General features: G+C 46.7%; 1 protein-coding gene across 1 annotated transcript in view; it reads left to right on the top strand.

Annotated features, from left to right (window-relative positions):
• Window positions 1–6,541, top strand: part of FCHSD2 (FCH and double SH3 domains 2) — an 86,412-nt gene that overhangs the window by 41,115 nt on the left and 38,756 nt on the right. The window lies entirely within an intron of this gene.

The following is a 6,541-nucleotide window of genomic DNA, read 5'->3' as shown; positions in this document are numbered from 1 at the left end:
CTCCTTTGCATATTAGGCCACACACCCCCTAATGTAGCCAATCTTCCAAGAGCTTACAGAGCTCTCCTTACAGGAGCTACTGTAAGCTCTTGGAGGATTGGCTACGTTAGGGGTGTGTCGCTTAATATGCAAAGGAGTTCCTGCTACCAAAAGAGCCTGTCCTATGAATTAATGACCTCCAAAACATCCTGTCGTTAACAGCCATGCTCAGTTCTTGCAAACTGCGGGCTACGGCTCCCTGGGTTGTGTCGATCCATCTCACGTTGGGTCTTGAGAGCCAGGTTGGTGTAGCGGTTAGGAGCAGGGTTCCCTCTAAGCTGAGTTAGTGTGAGCCCGCTCACAGCTTTTTAGCCTCCGGCTCACACATTTTTGTCTCGGCTCAGGAAGGAGGGCTCCAGAGCAAACTCATTGATGCATTAGCCAAATGGCTCCCTCACAACTTTACTGCCAGTAGCAGCCCACAAAGTAGAATTTTTGCTCACAAGACTCCACAGCTTAGAGGGAGCACTGGTTAGGAGCGGGGAGAATCTAATCTGGGAGGACCGGGTTTGATTCCTCACGCCTCCACATGCAGCGGCTGGTGTGATTTTGGGTCCGTTACAAGTTCTTTCAGAGCTGTTCTCTCAGGAGCAGTTCTCGAAAGAGCTCTCTCAGCCCCTCCGAGTGAAGGGTGGGGTATAAATCCAATCTCCTCCTCCTCCTCCTCCTCTTCTTCTTCCTCTTCTTCCTCCTCCTCTTCTTCTTCTTTGCCGGACCAAGGCAGTGTACAGCAGGGATATGACATCTTGCAATTTGGATGTTAATACATCCCAAGATCACATTAGCCTTTTTTGTTGCCGCATCACACTTTCATTCACTTTTCATTCAGGGTCCCCTTAGCAGAGAAGAGGTTTTAATAATGTCCCTAAATGAACACCTGCATTCTTATGTGCAAGTGAAAGAATCGACCCACTCAGTCACAGATTAGTCCATTGAGTCCATGTTACACTACTTAATACGTCTCATTTTTGATTAGGTTTGGACAAACTTGGAGGCTATGTGGGAGAGGGACGCAAGTTCACATGCGTTCTGTCCAGAAGAGGTGTCTGCTGAACATACATGCGGAGCCGTAACATTTACATAGCACTTATTTAAGCTATGTATACCCTCCAACCAAGAGAATTCCCCAGATGGTTTTATATATTAAAAACCAGCTCAAATCTGCATCCCAAATATCAGAAGAAAAGGGCAAATCATAAATGATAATAAAAACAGTAAAATATCATAGCCTGGTAACCCTGGCAGATAAACCACAGAAGTAATGTTGAAGAAAATGTTCAGGAAGGCAGCACTAATAAATGGTGAGGAAGGGGGTGGGGGTGGAGAATGTATGCAGAGCAGAATATATAAGGCCAGCAGTTAAAACTCAGTTTGGTGTAGTGGTTAAGTGCGCGAACTCTAATCTGGGAGAACCGGGTTTGATTCCCCACTCCTCCACTTGCACCTTCTGGATGACCTTGGGCAAGCCATAGTTCTGTCAGAGCTGTTCTCTCAAGAGCAGTTATTGAAAGAGCTCTCTCAGCCCCACCTACCTCATAGGCAATGTTCCCTCTAAGCTGTGGGTTCTTGTGAGCAAAAATTCTACTTTGTGAGCCGCTGGCATTACAGTTGTGAGCAAGCGATTTGGCTCCTGCATAAATTAGTTTGCTCTGGAGCCATCCTTCCTAAGCTAAGACAAAAATGTGTGAGCCGGAGGCTAAAAGACTGTGAGCTAGCTCACACTAACTCAGCTTAGAGGGAACATTGCTCACAGGGTGTCTGTGGTGGGGAGGGGGAGGGAAAGGAGTTTGTAAGCCGCTCTGAGACTCCTTCGGGTAGTGAAGGGCGGGGTATAAATCCAATCTCTTCTTCTTCTTCAGGGAGGCATCACACAACCATAAATTGTGTAAAACTGTGAAAAATCTGTGAAAGGTTAAGGGCCAAGGCAGAATATCTTCACCTGCCACCCGAAATTCAAGATGTTTGGGAGTTCCTTGCTCTTGGGAGATCCCGGCATTAAAAAAAAATTGTGCTCTTGTTCCAATCTCTGGGTTTTTCTTCTCCTGCTATTATCTTGGTTTGTTCTGAATTTTCTTGTTTCTTTTTGGTGGCAGCTGCTAAGATTCCTCTAATAAAAGCTTTGCTTGCTTCCCAAATAGAGCATATAACAACACAGTCAAAAACTATTAACAGTATACCCAAAAATACTTGACACTTGATTCGAAACATTCTTTTGTTAACAGTGTAGTACTCTAAATAACCCATTCAGATCCATTCCAAATCACCAATGTAAATAGTCCAATACAGTTCAACAATTTCCTAACAGTTAATAAATGTCCACAAAACTAAGAGGAGCAACAGATGATAGATGTCCACAAAACACAGTCGCTAAAAGGTGGGGTGACAGACCACCCAGGTCCCCATCCGTTTCCTTTCCAGACTTCGTCAGTGATGGAGCACCAAGCTCTACATATTTGGTGTAGTGGGTAAGAGCCAGTTTGGTGTAGTGTTTAAGAGCCAGTTTGGTGTAAAGGTTAAGTGCGCGGACTCTAATGTGGGAGAACCGGGTTTGATTCCCCACTCCTCCACATGTAGCTGCTGGATGACTTTGGGCAAGCCCTAGTTCTGTCAGAGGTGTCCTTGAGGAATTGCAATTTCTGTGAGAGCTCTCTGAGCCCCGCCTACCTCACAGGGTGTCTGTTGTGGGGAGGGGAAGGGAAAGGAGTCTGTAAGCCGCTCTGAGACTCTGAGTGAAGGGCGGGCTTAAATCCTTTTTTTTATTTTTTTTGGCGGGGTATAAATCCAATCTCCTCCTCCTTCTCTCCTCCTCCTCCTCCTTTTCCTCCTCCTCCTCCTCTTGACTGTATACAGCAGTCTATGTCTATTCCAACCAGCTTGAATAATAGAGGCTTTTGAATAATAGAGGCTTCCCAATTTGTAGATGAGGATATTCCTTCTGTATTATTTATTATAAAAAATTCTTCCAGATCTTTCTTACCCTTGGTTACAACATCGTTTTGTAGGAAAAGAGCCTCATTTAGCCTCATCTTTCTCTTAGTCTTCTGTTCCATTGCCAAACTACTTCTATGGGATTATGATCTGCAGATATCGTCAGTTGAATCTCTGCTTTGTCTAGATTTATCGTTAGACTTTTTGATATCCGGCACGTATCTATCCTTGAGTACGTTTGATATCTATCAGAAAAAAATGTAAAATCTCTGCTCCTCCAGGCGTCTTCTAATTTCAGCATTTCCAGATATTGGAATATGGTTTTGGTGGGTAATTTTCCACGTTTAGACTTCCTAGATTTATCCTTTTTTGGATCCGGTACTCCGTTCATGTCTCCAAGAACCATTATATCTTCATCTTGAAATTCTAGCATATTTTGGGGGGAAATCTCGAAAAATGTAACTTTAGAATCGTTTGGCCAATATATTGTTGCTAACGTGCACACCTTACCTTCTAGGAGTCTGATTTGTAATATTAGATATCTTCCTTCTGGATCTCTTAATTCATCTAATACTTACGATTGTGGGTTGTTTATATAAATGGCTACTCCGCAGTTTTTATTTTGAGCTGAAGCGAGGTATACTTTGCAAAGTATGCTTCTTCATCCAAAGAGTGATCAACACATGGAATTCACGGCCACAGGAGGTGGCGGCGGCTACAAGCATGGACAACTTCAAGAGGGAACGGGATAAACATATGGTGCAGAGGTCCATCAGTGGCTATTAGCCACAAGGTATTGATAGGAACTCTCGGTCTGGGGCAAGGGATGCTCTGTATTCTTGGTGCTTGGGGAGGGGGCAACAGTGGGAGGGCTTCTAGTGTCCTGGCCCCACTGCTGGACCTCCTGATGGCACCTGGTATTTTTGGCCACTGTGTGTCAGAGTGTAGGACAGGATGGGCCTTTGGCCTGATCCAACATTGGCGTCTCTTACATTCTTATGTTTTTATGTTCTTACCTAATTTTTTATTATTTAAAATATGTTCATGTTTCTTCTTTATGTGAGTTTCTTGTAGGCACAGAATATCTGCATTTTGCTTTTTAAGCTGGTTAAAAGTTTTCATACATTTCATGGAAGAGCAGTCTATTAATACGTACTGATACTATTTTTAATTTATCCAATTTGTCCCGATGTTGATGCCACAGCCGTTTCTTCTTTTGAGCTCGTAGGTGAACTTTGCTTTGAGTTGCACCTCCAAGTAATCTTGAAGCAGCTCATGGAAGCTCTCTTCCAAATTTGGGCTCCCAAAGTCTTTTGGGATGCCTCTAAAATGCGGGTTATTCGATCTCCATTGGGTTTCCAGAATTTCAGTTCTTTGCTCATAGGATCATAGAATGTTAGCGTTGGAAGGGACCTTGCAGGTCATCTAGCCCAACCCCCTGCACTCTGCAGGAGCATAGCGGAAAGATAGCCCTACAACCAGGGCTCTTTCTGTAGAAAAAGCCCAACAGGAGCTCATTAGCATAATAGGCCACACCCAACAGCAGGAACTCATTAGCATATTGGGCCACACCCCTGACAGCACAGCTCATTAGCACATTAGGCTGCACCCACATGTTACCAGAAGTGTGGTCATCCAGCCACACCCACCTTTTGCTTCTTATTCTGTTTACCTTGTCTGTTGTCAAAACCCAGTTCCTTTTTTTGTAGCAGGAACTCCTTTGCATGTTAGACCACACAACCCTAATGTAGCCAATCCTCATGAGTTCCTGCTGTTGGGTGTGGCCTATTATGCTAATGAGTTCCTGCTGGGCGTGGCCAACTTGGGAGCCAGCTGGAACTCCGTTCCTGCCCCAAAATAGCCCTGCCTACAACATACCCGAAAGATGGTCGTCCAGCTTCCGCTTGAAAACGTCTGCTTTCTCAATCCGGCAGTCTTGTCTTTCTAAATATATATCATTACCGTTCTGCTTCTCTCTAATTCTTACAATTTCTTGTGTTTGTTCTTGTAGTTTTGCATTAATTCCTGACAGTCCGGCTGATAAGTTCTTGACGTCCTTCTTGGACGTTCTTCTGGGTTCTTTCTTCAGGTTCTTGAACGTTTCTCTGGATACTCTGAATTTTCTTCTGAATTCTTTCCTCCAGTTGTTGCATTTGATGGATCTAAATTTAACCTCATCCACTGTGGAGAGAAAATAACAAAATCAGTGAGAGAGAGAGAGAGTGGGGTTCACACTTTGTTGAAACTCCCAGCGTGCCTCTACACAGAAAAAAAACTTTGTTACGGGAAGAAATGAGTATGCAGCATCAAATGTTCTTAAGAACAGGAGCGTTCATAGCCAGTGGGAACGTGAGAAGCAGAAGAAGAGGAGGAGGAGGAGGAGGAGGAGGAGATTGGATTTATACCCCACCCTTCACTCAGAGTGGCTTACAGTCTCCTTTCCCTTCCCACAGCAGACACCCTCTGAGAGAGCTCGCTCGAGAACTGCTCTTGAGAGAACAGCTCTGAGACAACTAATGCTCCCTTTAAGCTGCGGAGTCTTGTGAGCAAAAATCTTATTTTGTGAGCTGCTTAAGCCTGGTCTCTCCAGTTCAGGACTCACACGGAATAGCAAAGACTAAAAGCCAGCGTGGTGTCGTGGTTAAGAGTTGCGGGATTCTGATCTGGAGAGCCAGGTTTGATTCCCCACTCCTCCTCCACCTGAAGCCTGTTGGTTGACCGGGATGTTCGCCTGGCGTCCACCAGAATGAGGGTCTTCTTTATGGTGGCTCTGTCCTGGTGGAACCAGCTGCTTTGTGGGACTTATCCAAGTTCCGTAGGGCCTGCAAAGCAGGGCTCTTCCCTTTAGCTTTTTGTTAGTCGGGTCTGGTTATGTGGGCTGCCTTTCAGTTTTATTTGTGTTACTAGGAGGAAGGCCCGTTGCAGGCAGGAATGCAACAGGCGCTAGCGTGGGTGGACGGGCGCGGCCCCTTCCCTGGCGGAGTGAGTCCCCCTCCCGCGAAGACGGGCAGTGTCCCTCCTCCGGCTGGCGCACAGGGAGCTTGAGCAAGCCAGCGCAGACAGGGAAGGGGAGACGGACGGGTCTGAGAAGAAAGGGGACGGGTGTCAACCGCCTCCCCTTCCAGCGGCGCGCCCGACCCCCCCCCCCCCACGGCTGCGGGGAGAGTGAGGAAGCCAGGGCCGAGAAGGAAGGGGAGGGGTTTAAAGCGCCTCCCCTTCCAGCGGCTTGCTCACCTACCCCCCCCCACCGCGGCCAGGGCACGCTGGCAGGCCAGCAAGGGCAGCGGCGGGAAGGCTGGTGGAGGCCGAACGGCCTCATAAGAACATAAGAACATAAGAGATGCCAATGTTGGATCAGGCCAAAGGCCAATCCAGTCCAACACTCTGTATCCCACAGTGGCCAGAAATACCAATGCCATCAGGAGGTCCACCAGTGGGGCCAGGACATTAGAAGTCCTCCCGCTGTTGACCCCCCCCCAAGCACCAAGATGACAGAGCATCACTTGCCCCAGAGCCCCTATCTATACCTTGTGGCTAATAGCCACTGATGGACCTCTGCTCCATATGCTTATCT

This window comes from Gekko japonicus, unplaced genomic scaffold, assembly GCF_001447785.1.
Source record: "Gekko japonicus isolate JY-2015 unplaced genomic scaffold, Gekko_japonicus_V1.1 scaffold3521, whole genome shotgun sequence".
Taxonomy (NCBI): Eukaryota; Metazoa; Chordata; class Lepidosauria; order Squamata; family Gekkonidae; genus Gekko; species Gekko japonicus.
This window is presented reverse-complemented; position numbering and strand designations above follow the sequence as displayed.